At 34.8% G+C, this 24,865-nt stretch overlaps 2 protein-coding genes across 2 annotated transcripts in view; one reads left to right on the top strand and one right to left on the bottom strand.

The window, feature by feature from the left end:
* The window catches only part of LRRN3 (leucine rich repeat neuronal 3), a 32,476-nt gene extending 10,534 nt beyond the window's left edge, over positions 1–21,942 (bottom strand). The window contains exon 1 of the mRNA XM_030960425.1: positions 21,356–21,942. The gene's annotated coding sequence lies outside the window, so the exon portion shown is untranslated. The remainder of the gene's footprint in view (positions 1–21,355) is intronic.
* IMMP2L (inner mitochondrial membrane peptidase subunit 2) overlaps positions 1–24,865 on the top strand; it is a 408,398-nt gene that overhangs the window by 173,014 nt on the left and 210,519 nt on the right. The window lies entirely within an intron of this gene.

The following is a 24,865-nucleotide window of genomic DNA, read 5'->3' as shown; positions in this document are numbered from 1 at the left end:
CAAAAATCATGGCTGTATCTTAGGAAAGTAATATGTTAGTTTAATTTAGATTTATTCGTACATGTTCAGCTTCCTTTTGACAGTTGTCATGTTAGCAGTGGAGAAGCACATATTGGCAGTTACCTAGGCACATAGTTGGCAAGAGAGCAGTCACGTTCTGGATGTGGGTGCATGTACCCAGCTACCAGATGCTTCTAGCAGATGGCCAGAACTAAAGATTTCAGACCAATTTTGGCTTGATTTTCTAGAAAGCTACCATACAGATTCTGCAAGTCTGTAGTACATTTGACTAGTAAAAAAGCCTAGCCAAAATCCAGCAAAGCTACTGGCAAAATCTGCATATGTTTTTCCTCTGGGGCTCTCAAAATGTAAATATTAAAAATGCCTAAACCATAGAAATAGGTGTGTTCAGATATCTGTAATAAAGGCAGAAGCAGATAGTGGCGATGTCACAGACATTTCTTTTATGAAAAATCTTCTCTTAGGATTTTCTTGCTGAAGCTGAGAAGTTCAGCAACCAGACATAAACAATAAGTTATCTGCTGCTGTGGAATGTAACAGGTCTGCCTGGATTGGCCGAGTTTAGATGTTTAGAGTTGGTGACCAATCCAGAACTGAGATCTCTCGGACACAGTCTGAGAGAGCTGGTTTGTTATTCATTCTTTACTTTCTATTCTTAAGTAGTTAGCAGCTTCTAGAAACTCTCCTTTTCTTTTCTTTTTAGTATAGTATAATATATATATATATATCATAACATAATAAATCAAGCCTTCTGATCATGGAGCCCATCTCGTCTCTTCCTTCACCCCGAAAACCTTGTGTCCAACCGACGACATGGCTATACTTAGAACAAGATATTTTCCTTGGGAATCGATTTGTCTTTTTTTTTCTTTTTCTTTTTTTCTTTTTTTCATTTTTTTATCATGGGGAAAAAGGTCACTGTAATAAATTAGCATAATGATAAACATGGTAACTTTAGGAGTTATAATTTCTATTCTATAATTTGTCAATAACAAAAATTTAGGCTTGGAAGACCTAAATTACTTTAAATTGTCAGTCTTTAATGGCAGCCTCTGAATATTTAGTGAATTTACCTTTTAGTTTATTGGTAAATGTATGGTTTGTCTGGGACATAGTCATGTCAAGATAAATGCTCTTATAATAATAATATTAAAAAATGTCCACTGTGCATTGTATTGAATATCAACTGTAATAATCCAAAAATTTAAATGGGTTTAATGAATGCACCTATATCAGAAAAATTCTGCTACAATCACATCCAGTAATTGATGTATATTTAGAACATATTACATGAATTTTGCTTTGAGATACATGACAGAAAAGCATTTATTGCTTATAATTTTAGTAAAAAAACCCTAAAAACCAAAAAATGGTTTATTTTTTAGCAGCCAGTAGTGGATGAGATATCTATTATGAATATTCCTACCAAATTAGGCTGACTTGGTTTTTTATAATTGTGACTACATTTGGTGATTACTTTCATTCAAAGCCACCTGGTGAACCAGGTTCGCAATGTATTGTTCAATAAAAAATGATATTTATTGTAATTTTTTTGGTAATTTTTTGTAGTGCTTTTGTAATTTTTGGTAATTTTTTGTAATTTTTTTGCTTGAGGCAGTGTATAGAAATGGATCGCTAAGAAATAATACTTCAGGATGCAAGAACTGACAATGCATAAACCAGAATCTTATTGTAAAGATCAGGAAATAAAAGTTCTCTTTTTTGCTGTGTTCTAAAACAGTTGGAGTAATTTAGGCATACTCATAACTCACAGAGATACTGTCATGTACTGTTTTGATTGCAGAAAGTATTTAGGTTTTTATTTACTTTTAATTACAGTTTTTGCTCAACTGAGCATGTAATTAATAATATTACATGTTAAGGTTTTTTTCATGTGATTCTCAAAACTAATGTTATATTTAGACCTCAAATTATGGGGGTTTTTGGCTTTTATAACCTATTTGTTTGCTCTAATCCACACTATATGTTTACCACGGTTCACTTTTTATTTCCCCAGAAATACATACATAAAAATAATGATATAATCTTCTCAAGATTTTCTTTTTAAAATAAGACCAGAAGAAAGAGATAAACACCAATACTTACAGTTAAGTATCATATTCCTTCTACGGTGTATGTCACTACAGCAAAATAATCTTATAGTTCCTGGAACATTAACTAAATCCTCTTTCAAGTGTTTTTGTTTCCTTTCAGAATTGGAAGTTTATTTAAACCTTTTCAGCTTGTGTAGATAAAATGTCCACCAATTTCACTCCATTATTTCCCAATGTATAACTCTTCTGGTGTTTTACTCTTATTTTAAAATATTCTTTTAAATTTTGTCTGAAGTGAAAGATTGACTCAATTCCTTAATGTTAGATGATTTGGCTCATTAGCATTGAACAGGATTACTTCAGCTATGAAACTTACATTATCTAGTCACATCTTGATTTTGTATTTCTTTTTTAGCTTTCCAGAATCTATCATCTTTGCATCCCCTTTCTGAATTTTGGATGCCAAATTTGACATCAGCAGAAAATCTGACATTCTGATCTTCCAAAGAATTTTGACCAGTGTTCATTGTTCAAGAATTGATACCAATCAACCAGATTGCAATCGCTGTAATCAAAAGTTTGCATTAGATTTTCCATGCATCCTTTCTCTTGCATTTTTTTTGATTCCTGCTTGTTTTCAAGACTTTTGATAGACATATCTGCTGTATAGAGAATGCTTATATAGAGGCATGTAGGAACACTACCTCACACATTATGATCAGAACAATGGAGATGCACAGATATATTTCTGCAATGAAATGCCTCTTGCTATGGAAATTTGCTCTTCAGGCTAAAGAAAAGGCAAGTTTGAATTAAGATACTGAAAAGATGCTATTAGTGGTGATTATGGAACAGCTTTCTTTATCATACGTATTAAAGTGGGACAGATAAGCCATTTCAAACTATCCTTCCAAAGATTGGATTGGATTCCAAAGAAGGCATAATTTTGTAATGCTGTTATGCCAAATCAATTCGCATCTTTATTCTAAGGCATTTTTTTTAAGCCTGACATCAGCTTTTGTGCTTTCAGATAATGGCATGGTTGTCTTTTTCAGCAGTAAAACAACTTGAATAAGTAAAGATGGATCTTACAATAGTGTGATATTTCAACAATGTAAAATGACAAGTTATGCTTTCAGGGTCTAGTAGTAATTTCTGATTCAAAGGTGGAAGCCATCAGAGTGATTATCAGAAGTAAGGAGAAAGACATGGTATGCTTGATTATGCATAGGAGGACCACTGGCACCAGAATGCCTGTGAAACAAAAATTATGACCCCAGCAAATGCCAAAAATCACGTTAGCTTATTGGCTACAGGTAAGAACCCTCATGAAATGATGTATATGGTGCTGATCACTGAGGTTCAATACAACAAATTGGAATAGTACAGAATCAGTTGGTATGAGGAAAATGATAACAAATATTCTGAAAGAGGATGAAGGTGCTTCCTCTGTAAAACAGTTTTAATTTGTTGACAACAGAGGAGAAAGGGTTGTTAGTTCTTTGTACAAATATTTAGTACAGTGACAAATCATTTACAGCTAGATAAGGAGTAGTTATATTTATTGAATAAACATGGAGTTGTTTTTCTCCCTGTATGTGCATTATAATTCTAGAAAAATATGTCAGCTATGAGGGGCCATATGGAGATTAATTGCTGGTGGTCTTTGTTGAATTAATAAATGGTTCTCCCCAGTTAACTAGGAGTATGTATGGAAACTAACTGGAACTAATTGAAAATACATACTGCCACGTATGGAAAATAATTGGGAGTATATATAGAGGAAACATCGTGGGCAAACATAATGGAAGAGTACTTACTCTTCTATAAGTGTCCTAGGTAAATTGTTTAGAAGCATAGAAAAAACACAGGAAATCTCTAGATGCATGCTGAAGGTGATGACTTAGGTATTGTTTTTGAATCCTACATGCAATATGCAGTATTTAAAACTATATATGCTGCTATAGTTGAGAAGAAAAATACACATATACCATGGAAGAGTTTAAAGGATTGGACACAGATATTTGGAAGGGTGTATTGACTTAAGTTGTTCTTCCTTATCTAGTATGGTAAAAGCAGGCAGACAGCATCCCTATAGCGTTTGATTGACCATCTGAAAAAAGAGATTAAGATGTGGAGGTGTTTCTCTAAAAATATTAATAGGTCTTCTGTGTTGCAGCAGTGCATAACAGGTAGTCCACATACTTTGAAAATAATTCACTTGATGGAGTTAGCTGATGCAGTACAAAAACCAATACCAATAAAAAATAATTGAGGGTTAATATAGTTAATCATAATATAAACAGGTAAATGAGGATAATCCAGCTTTGGTGTGTGACTTTGTCTGCCAGTGCTTATACATGTGAACTAAATATATAGTTTAATTCTCTTGTAGTATAATTATCCTTCCTTCAGGCAATAGTTTTCTCCTTCTTTGATATTATAATGATATAAAAACCACCTGTCTGTCTCCTTGAAAATGACTTTGTGTCCTCTGTTAATGAGCTAGGAAATGTCACCTCAAGTTGCTTTAACATTCTTAATACAAAGAAAATAAAACATGGAAAGGATTTGAAGATCAAAATCCATAGTAGTCCTTAGGTTTGTTTAAGTATGCTTTAAGCTGTCCTTATCATCCTATCCTGTTGCATGTGGGAAATGCAAATTTTGAAAGTAAATCCAGATTTGGAAAATGGAGTGCAGAACACTGACTTTTCTAATTCCTGTATTTTCAAACCTTGACTAATGAGGTTCACTTTCCATTACTGGTTGTGGAGAATGATCCAGATGTATTTCTGAAATTTCAGTTCTGAATCTCTGGTAATCCAGTAATCTGCAGTTGGTTAAAGGTTGAGATTATTCTGTGATTAAATGAATACGCAAAGCATCACATATGAATGGCTGAGAACTTGAAAAGTCCTGAAAACATTCCTTTGAAGGTGAAGAATGCTTTTCTCTGTCTCTTGGTATTCATGAGCAATAATGAGAACAACATCCAGGGAAGATGAAATAGCATTTGAAACTTATAGAAATAATGAGTAGAAAGTCGAGTAGTTATGAGGTGGAATGGCTTTGTTTGGCAGTCCTTCAGGAGCAAGCTTTTAGGACTTGCATTTCAAGCAGTAAGGAAAATACCCTAAAGGCCATAAAAATGGCCTTGAAAATTGGGTTTGGCTTGAAAATTGGGTTTTAGTTTCATTTTAATTCCCAGGTTGTTGTTAAAAATTATAATTGAATGTAAATTGATAAGATACAAAGAATTTTGCTGCTTAGTTGCCTTTTTTCTTCAAATACTTATTTTTCAAGCCTCAATTTTAAAAACATTTTAAATACTTTTTGGTATTACTAGAAGCCTACCTTGGAACAAAAATATTTAAGATTTATTGAGATATGTTCTCTCCAAAGTCAGGATGTCTCAATCCTTTTTAATGTCCTTGTAGTTTATATCATCTGGACGCAGAAAACTGATATTCACTAGCCTAATGTTTTAATGAAAGATGGCATTTCCACTGCAGGTGGAGACATAGATACTTAGTAACAAACCACTATAATTAGCTTGAAAGAAATAAAAATGGAACATTACAATTACATGTTGACAAAGATAAGGCAAGGCTTGATATTCCTTTGAACATTGTTGTGTAGTGATCTGCACCAGTCCAAAAATTTTTAGCAGGTTATGTTCTTAGTTGCTTGATCTATTACCAAACCCTTTTTTATCAAGGGAACTCAATGCTTTGATGTAAATTTTTGTTCTGTTGACAGTTAGCAAAGCATCTGAATGTTTCTCCAGGATTAGATATCCTTTTCCTTATCATGACTGCCCAGGATGATAACCTATTAAGAGGGTACCAAGGTATATTCTGGTTATAGCTAAAGCTCATGTGGTTATAGCTAGTTTGTGAATTAAAGGGCTAACTATTAGCTATGCTTTACTGATAAGCATTCATAGTTGTTTTTTTCTTAGGCTGAATAATCTCATTTTAATCCTTTGTAGCTACCAAACTAACAACTGAGGAAATGGTAAAATGAAGAAGTCTTGATAAGCTTTTTTTTCTTTCTGGTCATTCTGGTTTTCCAAGCTATTTTCAGGGTTTTAATTCTTTCAGGAATTGCTATTAGACTTCCCCTATGTCAGAGAAGTAAGAATTCTATTCTGTTAAAGCAGAAATGCTGCTATTAATGTCCCCAAATACTTCCCTATATATAAACTCAATTTCAAATGTAAAGGGGAAGGAGGCAGCATTTCTCTCCACTGAATTTGTAATAGAATGTAAAAGAAACTTACAGCAAACTATTTTTGATGAATGGGAATGTTTGCTTTGATTTATTTTGTTTTATTCTATAAAGTAGTAGATTATACACAAATGTGATCCTTGAAATCCAATGGAAAGATAAATCAGCACATTCTACTGAAAAAAAATCTTTCTGGTTCATTTGCTTAATTGTGAAATAGCATATTTTTCAAGCTGTTATTAAGGTTTGAAATGATTAGCCTTCATTAGTTTGGTAATTAGTTTAGGCAGATTGTTTTGGAACAGGCTCATTCCTGTCTTACTGCTATTGAGTCTGTAATACTTTTGTTATGAAAGTTGCTCTCGGTGAATTTTTCACCATGGTTTTAATTGCTTTCTCTTTTAAAAATAATAATAGCTAAGCAGCATGAAACAGAATTTGTTTCACTGGAAGAAAAATCCTTAGTTCCAGAGGCTACCCGTGCTAGTTTCATATTTTAATGTTTACAACTGTTAGGCTTCCATTCTGCGTGTCAGAGAAAGAACTTCCCGGGGTTACAAAACCATACCGGACAGGTTCAGGTAATTCTTTGTGCCTATCAGGCAGCATACGTATAATGCAACAGTTCCGATAGTCTTTATTATATATCCTTTTTTATTTAAATATTCAAAATTATTGGCATCAGATTTCAGTGACTTCTGTCTGATGTGACAATATTCATGGGGGCACTGACATTTGCTGCAAAACAGCATCTATTTCTTCATAAAGTAGGCACTGTCAGTAGAGCTAAAAATAAAATTTCAATGTCTGGCTGCAGGAAAGGAGGATACAGACAGAGCATTCTGCAGTATGGGCATGTGTCAGAATCCAGCTGAGGTTAATTGTGGTCTCATTTAATTTTGTGCCTGCAAACTATTCGTAATACTTATTGACTGGAAATCAACTTAAAGTAGTTCCATGCCTTTCACATCCTGATTTGTGGGATGCTGCTATGTACCATTCTTTATATTCATAGTCTTCCTGCCAGCCAGGTTCAGAGTTTAAAAGAAATATATTTGGCTAAAAAAAATTTGTCAAAGTATTCAGAATGACCATGATTTTCTTTAATATATATGTTTTTAATTTGATCATCTCAGTTGCGCCTTATATTTGTAAAATATTGCATTTAATTGTTGATTTATGCTGAAAGGATTAGGTACAAACGGGTTTTGTCTGCTAGAGGCAGATGGGACAGTAAGATGAGGGCAATGAGAAGGGTTGGGGTTTTTTTCCTACTTTCCATTCTCTTAGTCACCATCTTTGGAAGTTAACAGAGTTGGAAGTAAAACCAAATTGATGTTAAGTTAGTTCTAATTCTGCTCCATGCAGTGATTTCTAGCACTTCTCATAAAAAGAAAAAAATTTAAACATTTGTTGCTTTGTCCTTTGAGGGCTTTTTTTCCACTCAGACTAAGGCTCTCTTCCTAATGGCTGTTTGGGGACCCATGTGGTAAGAATTAGACTTCTCAATCCTTTAGGCCTAAAAGAGATGAATGAAACCAGCATGCCATCAACCTGTTACAAGAGCTCAGTGTATACCACACATAATCTGAAAAGTCTCAAATTCTAAGCCAAGCTCCATGTCTCTTTGGGTTATTGATGTTTCCTACTTTCTGCTGTGTGCTGTGATGTGTACTAGATTCTATTTACCACTTCTTGGTTACAGTAATTAACTGTGTTTTTTAATAACACTTTTTCTTTTTTCCATGTAACCAGTCTGAAAAATACACAATAATTCATATTTGTTATTTGATATGCTGAGTTTACTGTTACCTCTGTGTAATACTTTATGTTAGAGGTACTTTCAAATCAAATGACTCACTTTTCATAAACTGTTGCTTATGAACTTTGTTGAATCCAAGCCAGAATATGCTTTACAGCTGAACAATTTCAAGTAATAGACTCAGAATTCATTTTGCACAGCTTTTTGTGTGAACACAGATTTATTCCTGCAAACAAATTCGAAAAGCAGAAAAAAAAAGCAAATATGATTCAGAATGTCTGGATTCTGAATGCAATGTAACTTTTGCAAAAATGCTTAGCAATTTTTTAGACTTTTTATTTCTGTGTTATAGACATAAGTTCTAAATATACGAGGAATACTTCTAGAACTACTTGTAAACTATTTACTGTATTCTTAAGTGCAAGGAATTTGAACAGAATGATCCAGTGCACAGTGTTTTCTTTCTGCTGAGGGATGCTTTTTATGCCACTTAGGAAAGTCCATTAATTCCTGAGGGCTCAATTGTGTCTGGTTAGGCAGAGATTGTAGAATTGTGTGGTGATGAGCTTCATTTTCTAAGATAACCACATGGACATAGAGTGCCTCTGGGGCTTAGGCTTGTACAGTCACAAAAACCTTATCTTTCTGAGATAACCACATTGACCTACAATGCCTCTGGCTGTGGAAATGGTGGATTTGAGGACAGGAACTTCAAAAAGGAGGTCCCAAACCTCATTAATGGTATGGAAAGCAAAAATCATCACAAACCACTCTTTTCCATATATACAATAAATTTCTGACTGCTCTTTCCTCTCTGCCTTCTGTCAGAGATCTAGTCAACAACCCGGTCAAATTTGCATCAGTTTGTTTCTAGTGTTAAAAATAAAAATGAATTTCTATTAAACCAAAGCATATCATAATACAGAACCTACTCTGTGATATTTCATTGATAAGAAAAGTATTGCATAGACAAATCATCAGGAGGGTTCATTATAGACACAAAATTGTTGCTCTCTCGTCTTGAAACAACAAGCCTGTGGCCCTGACATTTAATCAGAGCAAGAATGGCAGTTATTGAATCTCACGTTTACTGAGACTCAAATTAAGGTGACTTACTTATTAAGGCAAATAAACTGCAAAATACTATTTTTTTAAACATATTTTTCTTTTATTAGTTTCTGCGCTTGTGCTTTCACATGAAGGGGTGCTTTGGGACACTCTACAACTGTAGAGTGACTTTTAAAAAAATTCTTTCTGTCCCTTTATCAAGTATATTTAATATACTTATTTTATCTGTTTATCTACCTAGACCAATATAAGACAAACCAAATGCAGGATTTTGTTTAAAAATAAAGACAATTATTTTTAGACTTATACCAATAATAGCTTAGTATTTGTTTCTCTTGAAAGTGTCCTTAGAGCCAGTGTTGTTTATATAAGACCTAAAGTAAGTAACAGATGGAGAGCTAGCAGTGACTCAAATGCTTACATACAGATAGATTTTACAACATGAAACCTCTGTAATGTTGAGTGGCTTTGCAAATCTCTACCCAGTGTGCCTAAATGTAATGAAGTGTTTGTAAATTCTCATAAGTTGATGGAAGATTTGATGCACTCAAATAACTAATCTGAATATTTCTTGGTAGAAATTAAATTTTATGTAGTATTTTGACTCTACTTTTACTTGTAATAGAGGTATAGATTACAGTTTATTGGTATTTACATCCTTGATAATTGTTTTGCATCTCACTATAAAAAACAAGGTTAAATACATGCATAACATATTAGAATTGCCATTAAGCAAATGATTCCAAATTAATGTTTTGCCTCTCTATGCTATGCAAAACAAATTTTCTCCAATTAATTTACAATTGATTACTCTATAGCATGTCCCAAGGGAACGCAAAAAAGCTCTGTTTATATGTTCCCTGCTATTGTGTTTCTGTAGTTTGATTAAACCAAACATCACAAGAATCCAAAAGGAAGCATATGCTCATAGCAGTAATGTCTGAGGCACTTTTAGTTTGAATGCTTCCCAAAGCCTAAATAGAGAATTAGTCTCTATTAGTTTACCCTTCCAATCCAAGATAATGCTGCCAGATCTGTTCAAAACTTCTAACCTGTTCAGGAGTTATGCTTGTGCTCTTGTTTTGCTTGTCAATCGAAGGCTATAATTTGTAGTTTTAGCTACATACCAAAATCCTCATCCCTGATAACCACAGGAAAAATGTATCTGGGCTTATTTTCTTCTGCTAAGATGTTCCTTAGCTTTTGTCTTCTTTTCAGGAATGCGATGATATAGAAGTCAACAGAGATAAGTAAAACAGGCAGAGCAACATTTACTGGTTAGAGCTTGTGAAAATAGCTAGAAGGAAGAATATTCAAACATACAAATGCTTATGTAAATTCAAGCACTTTTTAATTTTTGATTATTCTATTTCAAGTACAAATTTAGAAATATTTTTATTATCTTAATGGGCAAAGTTGTGTATTTGGAATGAGACGTGAGGATGTAACCAAGTGTTTTCCTCTATTCTAGTAAAAAAATATTTTTGTGAGGAAACCAGAAAAAAAAATCACTGGAAGATGGGAAAAAATGCTTAACATTGATTTATAACTATAAATTATGAGTTGTGGCTTGGTTCCTGAGCAGACTGCTTGGATAAAGGCCTGTCTCTAGGACCAGGGGCTGTGGATCTCCCATGGACACAGAGACTCCTTTCCAGGCTTCAAAAGGGAGAGTGACAGAGTTTTCCTTCAGATATGTTTATCAATGGCTAACTTCAGTTGACTCCCTTTTTATTATTTTGGTTATTTTGTACTACATTGAAAGACATCTCCTCATAAATTATATAGGGCCTAGATATGTAACAAAAAGATCTGCATTTTGGGGAGGGAGGACATATAATTAATGAGCAACTGCAAAATCCTTTAATTCTTACTTTGAACTAAGTCTTAATCTTTAAAAGATAATGAGAATTTGAGATCTTCATAATGATTGCCATAGAATTATTACAGAATCATAGAATTATTTGGGTTTAAAGGGACATTAAATGTCATCTTATTTCCAACCCCTCCCACCATGGGCAGAGACACCTTCCACTATTCCAGGTTGCTCAGGTCCGTATTACACTTTGGAAGATGATATCCTATAAATCACTTAAGAACTTTTGAAGTCTTTATTTATTTGTTATAGATGTCTACTAGAACTGTACTAAAAAAAGAATGCAGAAAACAACTATCAGGTTGGACAGAGTATATATTTTTCTCCATATAGCTCCTAATCTTTGTTTTTAATTCACACATAAACCATAAAGAAAATGAGTTTACAAAAAACATACAATACTCTTTCTTTAATATGCTTTCTTAAAACTTTCATAAAATACATGGACATGCTGGCACATGAAGTTCTGAATTCTCTGTTGTTCTGAGAGATCCTAATAGAAGTGCACAATATTATTCTTTTATAGGCTGCTCTGTACCTCAGAAATAAACTGGGTAACATGTGGCAGTTGCTAGGGTAACCAGTTTTTGCATTTTGCAGAAAAAGTCCAAGAATAAAACACATGTAAATTGGCAGTGTGGAGAGCAGTATCATATACAGTCTCATATCCTCAATTTCTTCTTTATGGTTTTTCTCTATACTATTTACATAACAATGAATTAGATCTACTTCATCTTTTATTTTGAATCTCCCATACACTCGTATTTTGCATGGCTATGAAAGGCATTTAAGCTTTCAACTGCTAAGCTTAAACTGGTTTTTGCCCTGTCAAACTATCTAGATTTACTGTCAATGAAATATAGCTGTGGTCGCTGTAAGTGCTGATCATGTTTGCTGTGTGTGATTATCAGGGCATGTAAACAGATATTAAATTGAATTTTAAAAGTTGTCCTTTGCACTTAAATATGATTTCCTGTAATTGTTCAAATTATTCAAATTCCATTAAACATCTATCTTGACTATGAGAGTCTGAGTTAAAAGCCAGCAGGCATTTAGAAAGACAAGATTTTCTTGTTCTCACAAGAGTCCTATTTAGGACTGAACTGGAATTCCTTTTAAAGCAAAGCTTTCTGTGCTTGTTTTGGAAAATGTTTGTTAATAAATTCTGCAAATTACTGCATAATAAGAAATGCATCCTTGTTACAAGAAGAAATTATTTTATAATGAATCATTAACATTTTGATTTGAGTTACATTCAAATACTTAACCCTAGTGAATGCCAACAAGCAGACTTTGCCTGGAAGATGTAACGGTCATAGATAAACATATCCTATATAGACTATTATTTTGTTGAAATTCTTCTTCTAAAACTTTTTTCTTCTTCATACTTTTGAGTTCAGAGTATTCCAGAATATTTACTTAGGGAGTTGCTGCAATACTGGTGATAAATATCAGCAATATAATTTACTTTTTTTCAGAAACATTTTTCTTTAAAAATATTATCAAATTATAGCTTTTACCCAAGCTAAAGAATAGAAATGCAATCTGTCTGCATGGGGTGGTTCTAATATGAGAAAAATGCTTTAAAGGCCTTCCCAACCCTCCCTTTAAACGTAGTACTAAGTAAATCTCATGACAAAGATTTTATGCATATGCTGAACTAAAAGCAGAAAGGACTGTCTTATGTTATCTACTGATAAGATCAGAGCAAAGGCTGGAATTTAGTGCTGCAGCTTAGTTCTGTCCTGCTTTACACTCCATGGCTTCCATGAGATTACAGGTATTAGTATTGTGTGGTTCTAGTTTGTTGTCCTTTCCACATTGCTTTTTTCAAAGTTAGGCCTTACATGGTGTCCATTTAATCGTCTGTAAAAGGGTGCTCTAAATTTTAGGCAAATTTAATTGACCAATTTGTGTTTTTAAATTACTCTGGTAAAGTATCTTGATAATCTTGACATTGGAGTAAGTAACCTTGATATTGGTGATAACTATGGAAACTCAGCATAAATAACGCCTTCAGACTGACAGGTTTTCTCAGCAGAACCACTTCTAATGAAACTCATTGCAGGTTTATAACATGTAAAGAGTGAAAGAGTTTTAAGTATATTCAGTACATGAGGTAAAATACCATGCTAGGAAGTTAAAGCCAAAGTTTAGCACTTAATATGAAGTGGTTATTATGCTAACTCTAATGCATGATTGCTAAAGCTGTATTTTTGAAGCTGCATATAAAACTGTAGTGTATTCAGTCCCAGATCTGTGGAAAACACTGAACACCTGGCTGAGCAGAAATACAGAGATTACAAATTAAGATGGTAATGTTTCAGGGAATCATGCTTCTCTCTTCGTAGAAAATAGTTGCTTTCTGTTAACTGAATAAATATAGTGTGCTATTTTAAAATTTTTAAACAAGCTAGTAGGACATTTAAAGCATTTTTAGTGTTCTGCTGGGATTTCATTGAAGTACTCTTGTAGGTAACAGCAAAGCAAATATTGCCTCATGTCCAAATGGGGTTTTATTTCCTTTAGCAGTCCAGCAGACTGTCTGCCTTTTCAGAACTTTCAGCTCCATACAACTAGCTCAGAGACAGATTGAACAGTGCCCTTCACCTCTAGTAACATCTAAATTGCTCTCATGTGATGCAGTCACACCAAGACATCTGAGTAGGCTCCGATGGCAGTGGTGCTGTGCATTGTTACCCAGGGCAGAGATGGCAGAGAAGCAAGCCTTTATATTGAGAGCATCATCATGGCAGAGTCAAGTGGAAGGGACCTCAGGAGCTCTTTAGTCCATCCTCCCACTCAAAGCAAAGTCTGCTCTTATGCCAGACAAACTCATGGAAGGTAAAAATCAAACTGGAATTTCTTCCTTCTTGCAAATCTTGTTCTTTGACCATTCCATTGCAAACAGATCATGGTGGATTCAATATTGTACTTCAACATCCCCAAAAAAAAAAAAGTATTTCAAAGCAATGCTAATGCAAATTTAATTTTTTTGGAATTGAACATTTTCCTCAGCCCTGAGCATTGATTACTCTTTATTGCAAAAATAAATATCTACCTTGTAATTAATGATGGAGTAGATGGCTTTAACAGAATTTGTTCAGACTTTCTGAAAGTTTGGCTAACCTCTATTGAGAGATTAAATAGTAGTATAGTGGATTTATGCCACAACTTTTAATGTGCTTATAGTAACATTAAATCCATTTACTACAACTAAAGTAGTTGTAAATGGGTAGTCTACACTCTCAACACAACCATTCTAGTTTTCCTGACATATTTGTGTCAGGCACAGATATTGTGTGTTTATTTAAACTTTTTATAATTTTTTCTTAATTTTTAATGTTTTCTATACTTGTTGCTAGGATTAACATAATGACATACCAACACAAGTTGCTTTTTGAAGAACTGATACATAAACCCAACTTAAAACAAAGTAAAGATTACGAATACTTAATTCACATTCACCTAAGATAAATGGAGATGGTTTTGCTCCTTTTTGTGAATTTTTAGTAAACCCCAGAAGCTGTCAGAGTGGTAATGAGAATAACATTTGAAAATCAGCAAGTTTATGGATTTTCCAACCCTTAAAAGAGCAAAGGGTATTTCAGTAGGAGCAGAAGGCCAGGACCTCCAATATGAAAATTCCAGATATGTGAATCTATATACTTTGCTTGAACTGAAATGACCAAAAATCCTAAATGTACTTAACAATTTTGACAATGTATAGGTAATTTAAGATTTTAGCATTTAAATCTTTGAAATTGTATATAATTTTAGTTATCTATTCTAGTTACAGTTTACTGTTAAATGATACCTGCTGAAGACAATATTTAAATGCCTAATGAAGGCACTTGCATCTGCATTGCCTTGAGTAGCCTCATTAAAATGACTCTATTCACTAAATCCCAGGCGATTGCTTCCTATCAGAGGGAGTGTGGGGTTTGTATAATGCCAAACATGCATATTATCCTTGGGAGGAAGCGAGAAATGCAGAAATATTTCTGGGCAGTTCCTCAGATTGACTGGCTCTTCTTTCTGCCCAGGAAAGAGCTCAGCAGTTTGGCTGTTGGTGTTGGAGGACAGGGTACTTTTCCTTATTTTCTGCAGCTTAGAGTTTGGAGTCTAACCCTGGAATAGTATGCTGAATATCCTTTTTGTCTCTTATTTTACAATAAAAATAAAATGAGTGAAAGTGTGTTTGTCTGATAAAATATTGATGACTGGATAATCTATATCAAAGCAACATTCAGAAGAATATGTTATGTGAATTATACATGCTGGGTGAAATTGCTATTCAGACAAACATTTCTAGCTTAACAGATCATTATATTTGCAATTACCTCATTTTGTCTTCTCTCACCTCATAAGGATACCTCTATAAACTGGTATAATCATTATTAATCATTCAATTTCTCTCAAGTACTGTTGAGTTTTAGGCTTGTATTGGGCTTGCCAGCAAGTAACTGGCCAAAATCAAAAAGTAAAATTACTGCATTGTGAGACTGTGATGAAATAGTGGCTCTACAGTCTCAGCTGTCATTTCAGAAAGTTAACATGGTGCATCTTGTGTAAAAAAGAAGTATGTGTTCAAAATGTTGTAATACACACAATATCTAGGATAATCTTATAGTGTTATATTTAGGAGGATAACCTAAGTAACTTTGTGTTGTTATAAAATGATATTAAATAGGAGTTGTGCAGACAATGTCCCTCAAGCTACAGTGGTCATGAAGCACCACTTGGCTGTAATTATAGTTTTCATACTGAAAGGCTTTTATTATTTGTTTAGAATTTGAGAAGAGAAAATACCGTACTTCATAAATTGATTGAATTGTTTCAGAACATCCTTTTGCAGTGCAGAGGGAGGAAGAATTTTTACTGCACTGCTTGATTTCTGTATGGAACACACAAAAGAGAGCAGTTTAGTATTATGTAGTGGGTTTGGAGCTGTTGTTACACAGAAAAGAGATTTTTCTAGAAGACTCAGCTCTCGTGTAAGCCTTGACCAGTGTGGTCTTTCCTGTCTCTCAGCTCCTTCCATGGCATGGAACATGGAGCCAGCTGGGGTGGGGAGCTCAGCAGGTATTTCTGCACTCTGGTGGAAATGCTGCACTGCACTGCACTGCACTGGGGTGAATTAGCTCACTGTTAAGTGTCATCTGCAAAAACTGCTGATGCTTGACATGACCTCTAGAGAAAGCTGCTTTCCAGAAGGGAGAGGAAGTTCAGTGACTTGAGAGAACTTGGCAACAGGAATGAGCTTGGGGTGAAGAAACAAATGTGTCTTTCTAGTCTTTCTATTTATAGCTACTGTGACACTAGCTAAAATCTTTGAGAAAGTTCCTGTCTTCACATAAAAATTATTCCTGTCAAGATGGAAAATTTTATTAGTTCTTTAGGTACTGAATAAATCACATAAATATGATATAACAACACATATATATCTGTTTTCAGCAGAGATATGCTACTATTGTAAAGTAGGAGACATTTGTATTTATCCTTATTCAGGGAATGAGTCCCATAATTGTACTTATTGAAATACCTCCCAAATCTGGTACATATTGCTCATTCTATTTCAAATAAGAATGACTTTTTGTATTAGCACCATGACAAAATGAACCAACCCAGTTTCCTTTAACCTCTCCACACCACACCAGAAGAGCCCTAGTAATGTCTGACCATCAGGTTGCCTTTTTAGAGACAATTTGAGAGTCATCTTTTCTTATCCAGGATGATGGTATAATAGCATAGTACTATGGCACTTTAAAAAAATGTCTCAATGGAGAACGTTGCTCTTCATTGTGTGTTCTATTACACCACAGGTGTTTTTTTTTTTGTTATTCCATAACTTATTAAATAGGTAATTTCTGAAATTGTCTGATCCCTAGACATATAATTGTATAAGAAGTTTTTTTTTCTTGTTTTTTTTTCATACTAGTAGCTGGATGCCCAGGGATTTTTGGTGCAGCTAAACTTATGACTTGTACCTTTTTTATGCCAAATGTTATAGAGAATTTAAAGTATTTCCTGGCAGACGGGTTGCTATTTGCATAACAAGAAATGTCTATTAAAAGACTCTTGGGGTAATACTAATAATCAGCAGACATTTTGAAAAAATATTCTCTGTAGCATTTTATTTTGCTTTGCAGTGTTTACCTCTAAGTACAGATGCTTATTCAGGAAAGAGAAAAGCTAAATTATGTCCTTTGTGCCAGTGTTGTCAAAAAGCATTTCCCAGTTTGACTGAGACTGTGGGAGCTGGGAGCACAAAAGAGGCAAAATTCTTTTCTACTCTAATACAGAGGTCAGTAGAGTTAAACTACCATTAAATTTGGGGCAGATATTTTAATGATTTCCAGAAATACAACAACTGAATAGAAATAATGTGAATACAGGGATCTTATTTCTTATTTCCTTTCAATTAGACCACTGCTGCTTGTGGCCAAGCTGAAAGAGACTTGAGATAAATCTTTTGTGAAAAAGAAGTATTTCTAAATGAAGGATAATGGTTTTGAGGATATGCTGTATGAATTTGTGTTTATAAAATGAAACTTCCCCTTTGTTTTAATGTCTGCATTTGTTTTTGCTTTGAAGAAAAGTAAGCAGTTTGGTAAATGCTAGGGGTGAGAGCATGTCTGTAGCTTGTATTATCGTTGACGTTCCATGCATAAAGAATATGAAATCCTGTTGGCAGAGAATTGGATCAAGCAAAATTTGAATGTAGTTTGTATTTGACCCTCATGAAAATACTCTTTCACAAGGTGCCACATTGAGCTACTCCATGAAGAACCCAATGTAAAATAATCTTATTGACACCCATATTGGATCTTTCTCTGGTGCAGATGAGTATAGCTCCATGTGCTGAGCTAATAAACATTTATCAGTTCAGTTCAGTTGAGGGTATGACTTTATGGAGGAAAAATTGATTAAATCATTTATAGACTTTTTGTATAACACTGAAGGTCATACTGTTGATTTGAATAAGTTCTTTATAAACTACACCATTTCACAATAACGGCTTTTACCAGTTTGTGGACTGGTCAGTTGAATAAGTAAAAGGCACAGTAATTCCTTTTTACAGTTACATTACAGTTTTAATGAGAAGCATTGATTTTTCTCTTAATACTAATGTGTTTAATGACCTTTCTAATGACATCTGTCACTACTGTTTCTTCTCAAATTCTACTGGCATTTTCTTTCAGTGAATCAAAGGATTTCAATTGCTTGTTGTGTTGTTGGAATGAGAATTAGTATTCTTTTAAAGTAGTATGAAGGTTTGTAGAAGTCATATTCTGTTAAAAAATAATTAGAAACTATCTGATTTTTGATCTTCAGAAAAATTTTAGAAACTCTCCATTCCTTTGTCTTCAGAAAATAGTTTCTTGAGTGCTACATGTGAAATTGGTTTTTCATTGTCGGTTTTTGCTTCTTGACATGAAGTTGAGTTTGTGGAATTTGACATGGAAGAGTATGTTAAGGTAGTTTCTGACAATGTCTCTTTCAAGAGTTTTGTTTTCCTTCAGCTTTTAATGGTACTATCTGAAGAAAGGACATACGAATTAACTAAAACAGTAATGTACCATGTAACACTAAAACTATCTATATATAGTTCAAAAAGGTATACTTTTTCTCTCTGTGGTGACTTTTCTTTCAATTGTAGATAGAACTTGTCTTGAAAAAGTCTTTTTGTTTTCTACTGCTTATCTTCTTCTATTGTTTTAATACTCTAAAACTTGGCTATTAAATACCAGTCTAACTTTAATTAAGAGTGATTGTCAGCAAGCTGCAAAGCTTTTGGCTAGCTTTTAATTGTTAATACAATAAAGGTTATGGGTGAGAGTCAAAGAAGGTGGCTCCAACACTCCTAAATGGTTTGCTCTGTCTTGCAAATAGTTTTGTTTTCTAGTGACAAAGGACAAATGATTACAACTGAAAAGCAGGATGTGAATATTTTCATAAGCTGCTCAGTCTTGATCATTTAACAAAGATTATACATTATATTTTTGATCTGCATTCCAGGTAGCAATGTTGCTTAGTTGATGTGGTCTAGTTCAGGTGCAAAAATGAAGTACTCACCCACTTCAGGGTACTCCAAGCAGGCGTGCTCTGATGTCATACTCAGAGCTGCCACCCTAAAAGACGGGACTTTGGGGTTACCATAACAACATCAGCCAGTCGTTGGCTGACACTACAACATTATTGCAGAAGCTCTGAGGGAGTATTAACCAAAATACAGTCACCATACATTTTGCCTGCTTTGCTGGTTAAGAATGTCTGTGCTGTGTAGAGAAGCTTCATCTACAATATGTTTTCTGTACATGTATGATTGAAATGGCCATATTTTTCTAAAGCTCTCTGGCTATCTGTATTATATTTTGAAGTAGCACGTTAGAGTATATGTGGCAAAACCCATGATGCATTTCTGTAAAGTTACTCATATTTAATTATTTTCTACATTAAAAATGAATGAGGATAAACATTCAGAATAGCTGAGAAGATAGTGAAGCATGTAGAAAAAGTTTCCTGAGTAGTCCTTTGCAGATAGCATGAAGAGATCAGAATCAGGTTTTCTCTACTTATTTTATAGCACGTTTTGTAAAAATCCAAACCAGGAGCTGGAAATGCTTGTTGTGCACATGCCGTGTGAATGAAAACAGGATATTTAATTAATTAGACCAGAGATTGTGTTTCATATAATAAAATAAGTCGGCTTGCTTTAAACAGGTTTCACAGACCACCTAAAATAGAGGAAGCAAGCTTGCCAATAGCAGGAGCTAATGCTTCAGTACCTTTCATTTTGTACTCTGAAAAGAAAACCTCTTCTTAAGCTCATTCATTTTCCAGAGGGAATGTCGAATGCCGTGGCATATTGTCAGAGCTGCTTTATTGTCACCATTTACAAAGGTCACCTGAATTAATTGACTTCTTACCATAAGTATTGTTAAGCTACCCATTTCCTGACATTTTTGGAAAGGTGACAGTCTTAAAGCCAGTGGCTATCTGTTGATGGTTCTTTCACAGTTTGTTTCTCAGAACATAGTAGCTCTAAAATTACAAGTAAATAATTACATTGGTGCAAAGGAACAGAATCTTTATGATGTTCTCCAGAGTTCACAGGAGTGAGGGGGCTGAAGGGAGAAAAAGGGGTAGGAAAATAATCAAAATACTGAGATGTTTTTTAATACAGATGTAGTACTCCAAAAAGCAAACAAAAGCATACAGGAAGATGCAGATTGTATTTTTTTCACTTTGAAGCATGCATTAGAGGGCTAACCTGTATTTTTCATGGTTTAAAGTAAAATCTATCTCTGTCTTTCACTGATGCATGAATCACAGATCCATGCTGATGCACTTTACCAAATGTGTTTTCATCTAAAGGATACTGAGGTACTCTGATACTGCATGGAAGAAATGACATACACATGCATAAGCACAAGCACATTAGACAACTGTAGTGCTAGCCTGGAATTTTAAGTTGATTAGATTGGTTAAATAGAAAATCACTGATATTTTTCTAGCCCCCTTCATTTGCTGCCTTCTCCTTCCCCCTGTGTTGGGTTCTCTTTCTCATCAGCAGTGCTGGGCAAAAACTCCAGCTAGACATGTGAAAACAAAGACATGGAAAGCAAAGGCAAACAGTTCTGAGCCTTGCTATACTAAAACAGGCAGAGCTTTTATAGTGATGGATTTAAACACTCTCCTTCCATGTAAATAGAGACACCCTGCTGAGATCCTGTTAATTACCAAAGAAGATTAGAACTCCTCCGCTTAATGTGATCCTTTTTACCTAACGTCAGTTCCAGCTGCATCAGTAATCAGACATTCACAGTGTCCCTTCTGACTGGAAAGGGGATGTTTTTAAGCGAAGTCATTTGCCACAATCCTTAAGATGTAGCCTGGCAGAAATTCAATAACTGTTTGTGATATGCTCATTCAGCCTCATTGCTCAGTGGTTTTAGGTCTTGACATAAACAGCATTTCCCTTAATCCTAGCACTGGAGAGAAGAAAGGAGGCTGTCCTGTATTTTGTTTTATTGGTTTCAAAACGCAGAGCAAGTGTTTAATTTAATATTGCCTCCGAAACACCAGTGGAAACATTCTTCTTTTACATTTTTTTTATCCTTTGATGTTCTTTCAAGCTAACAAATGCACAGATCTAATACTATTGCAAGCATGCTTAGATTATCTCTGGCATAAAAAGCATATTGCGTTTGCATTTCTGTTTAGGAAGTAATATGTGAAAATACACTAATAAAATAACTACAAAAAGAGGAAAGGGGAAAGAGTCTAGAAGTTAGATAAAAGTCAGAATAAAATTGAAAATAAAGAGGAACTTACCCTATAATAAGAGTAGTTTCAGAGCTGGAGGAGTTCTTGCATCTCAGTAATTTTGAATCCTTAGTTCAGGTAGCGATATACTTGTATTAAAGCCAGAGTCGGTATAGACGAGCACACATGTACGTGTGGGTGTGAGTCGGGGTGCATGCGTGTGTCTAACAGTCTATAATACAGAGATGTATCTATTGATATCCTACAACATGAGAGACTCTCCGTGCTGCCAGCTGAGATCCCTTGCGTTTGCCAGGCGCTGTTGCTGCCTGGCTGTCTGAGGCTCGCAATCCAGCGGAGAGAGAAAGGCGGGGGAGAGAGCAGCTCGCTAGCTGCTCTTATTTCTCCTTGTTTCCATGGTGGTTAGCGGTGCACGGCTCAGGCGCTGGGCTGTCACACTGACACGGTGCTGCTGCTGAGCGGTCATTAATAGCGGAGCCGCGCTCCCCGGAGGAGCGGTGCTGGCGCGCCCAGATGCGCGCAGTGCGCGGCTGCGTGGCCGTGGGAAGATGTCTGGTACGTGACACCGCTGCGGCTCGGGGACGGGAGCACCGCACCAGCCCGTGAACGCGCCCAGATAGCTCCTCCGATCTCTGGGAGCTACGGGGCATGCTTTCTGTCTGTACACAACAGATTGGGAGGTCCACATTTTCTACCCCCACCCCCTTTTTTATTTTTTATTTTTTTTCCCTTTAAGGGCTGTTATCTGTACTCAGAACAACTTATTAGAGATCACTGAAGTTCTGCAAAGGCTGCTGTAGTTCAGAGGATACTGTGTGATGAAACCGTTCAGGAAAAATGTGCTGTGCCTTGCCCCCAGTTTTGGTGCCTTTTTTGGTTTTTTTTAAGCTTAAGATAGGAAAATATTTTACATATTCTTCCTCTTCCAAATTTTGTCAAATATTGCATTTTACTACCTGTGCTTATCAGTAGAAAGTAAGAGCATTAATACATCTTCCTGAGAAATAAAATTTTTAAATGAACTCTGAAAGGGGTTGGTTAAATAAGAAGTCAGTTTTTCTCAATCTCTCACTGCTTGAGTCTGTCTTTTGTGGCCATCCAATTATATAAACAATGGATGCCCAGAATTTTCCTTCCCTTTCTTTCTTCTTTCTTTATGCCATCCTCTTTGGTGAATGATTTATTTTTCCCCTGTTTATTCTGTGTCTGTGACCAAAGGGCATACAAGCTATGAAGGTTTTAAAAACTGTAGAATAATTTCTGATTGTCATCACCCCTTCTCCTAAATATATAGAACAATAAATGACACAAATGTTGTTAGGAAAAGGTTTTTTATCATATATACTGTTTATATAAAAGAAATTACTTTATAATAGGATATGATTAATAATGAAGCACAAAGAATTGGTTATCAACAGGTCAAAAAGAAGAAAATGTTGGATCTCTTGCGTGAGTTCAGTCCCACAGCCCTGAGCAAGTCAGGCCACCCTCTAGTGGACTGAAGTGAGATGTGGTTCTCACTTCACACTCATCTGCTTTGAAGAAAGGCTCATGCTCTTGTCTAATAACAGTATGAATATTTTCTGAAGATTAGTAAATGGTGTGAATTAGTGTACTTTTTGCTACAGCAATAGCACCAAAATTTTACAATAAAATAGTTGCTAATTTATGAATACTGAGTCACATCTTAATTCACTTTGGATCAGATCTTGGACTGCATTATTTTTGTTTTTATTTAGTAAGAAAATAATTTTATTCTTCATAAAATCACTTTTTATGAAAATTGAATTAAATGAATGCCACCATTCTGAATAAATTTCAGGTTGTTATAATTGGTTAGGGCAAATTTTACAAAACTACTCCTGTTAGGCTCACTGGTACCTACATTGTGACTATATTTAAGTAGTCTTTTCCTTCTGCCTCAAATTTTTGAATACTGCACTTAAGCTAGCTACAGTGAACAAAGAGTTAAATTTTTTCAAAGATGTGTGCTGTTCATTTTTCGCTCATCCAACTGAGTGGGACTGTTTCATAGATGAAATAATAGCATTTATGTGACTGATTAGCTGCAAATAGGTGAGATACTCTAGGCCAGGGAAAGGCCACGTGGTCTTTTTATTTTCTCTCATTCTTTGTTATGGATATTCAAATTTTTTCTAATGTGACCTAAAGAGTTATTATGAAAAAGTTTGGGCAAATCCATCTTTGGTTACCTTTCAGGTCTTCTTGCCTGAGGTTGGGACAGGGAAAACTCAGATCAGAAAGATGTCACATCATTGTTCTGTAGCCTCAGGGCTCACTGGTGAAACCTTGTTTCTCCTTTGCCCCCACGAGGTGGCTCTTGGAGTCTCTGATGTATGTGATGTTCACCACCATGAGCTGCAAATTCAAGCCATTTTAAACTTCCAAGTCAGCCTACAAGCTTTCCCTGCTGCACAACATAATGTCCTGTGTTGGATGGGATAATGCTCAGGATGTTTTAAGTAAGCACAACCCAAAGCCAGAAGAGTAAGACCTCTTGCCACGGTAACTCCCACAAAAAAATGGAAATCCTTCCTGATCTCAGCCCTCTCCTACCTCGCCCCCGCAAAAGATATTAACCTGTGCTAGAGGGATGGGATTGTGGGGGCAGTAAGAGAAAAGAATATTTCAAAAAATTTGGACAAAGTTGGAAATGTTCTTTTAAAAACAACTAAAGCAACTAAAACTCCTATCTCATCCAGTGGAGAAACAGATGATCTGGAGAAAGGTAAATAGATAGGGACTAGCATTGCCCTGTGTGAAATCCTTCTTGGGTTTTGCCCCTAGCCTCCTCATGAACTTGCTTTCATTCATTCAAAATTTGGCTTTCTAATTAACATGAGAATCATGCAAAAACATATTCAGTGATTTGACATGTGAAATTAAGATTAGAGAAGTGCTTCATTTTGGTTGATTGGTATGGACTGTGTAATTAGAGGGCTAGATAATTAAATCAACTAAAGTATACTTGCATAAAGAAAGTGAGTTCTTATGATAGACTATATATGCAATTAAAGTACTTCCTTGATAGGCATACATTTACATATTAGTTAAAATGTTATTAAATCACACTAAAATTCTGTTTTGTAAAAAAAAGTGAAGTAATTGAATTTTATTATTTAGGTAATGCTAAAGAATATTTTTTAAAACTATCTGCAGGAGAAAAGTATCTTTTATAACCAAAACAATTATCATTATTAAAGTTCATTAAGTTATTTTTCTGCTGATTTCACTGTGATGCTTAATGGTTTTAAAATAGCAATGTAATCAATTTTATGAAAATCATATATATAGCTTAATAGGTTACAGGATAGAAAAAACTTCTCTCAGACTGATAGAGAGACAATGAAATTAATGCAGACTAACTCCAGCAATTTATTTAGCATACATTTTATCTGATTACTGAGTTCACATTAAATAAACTAAGTAATTATTTGTTTTAATGGACAATAAACACAATCCATAAATCCCTTAGTTATTTAAATACAATGATTCTGTGTCTACATTTTTCTCAAAATTGGAAGATGATTTCAAAAC

This window comes from Camarhynchus parvulus, chromosome 1A, assembly GCF_901933205.1.
Source record: "Camarhynchus parvulus chromosome 1A, STF_HiC, whole genome shotgun sequence".
In the NCBI taxonomy this organism is placed as follows: domain Eukaryota; kingdom Metazoa; phylum Chordata; class Aves; order Passeriformes; family Thraupidae; genus Camarhynchus; species Camarhynchus parvulus.
The sequence above is the reverse complement of the archived record's forward strand: the minus strand, read 5'-3'. Positions and strand labels throughout refer to the sequence as shown.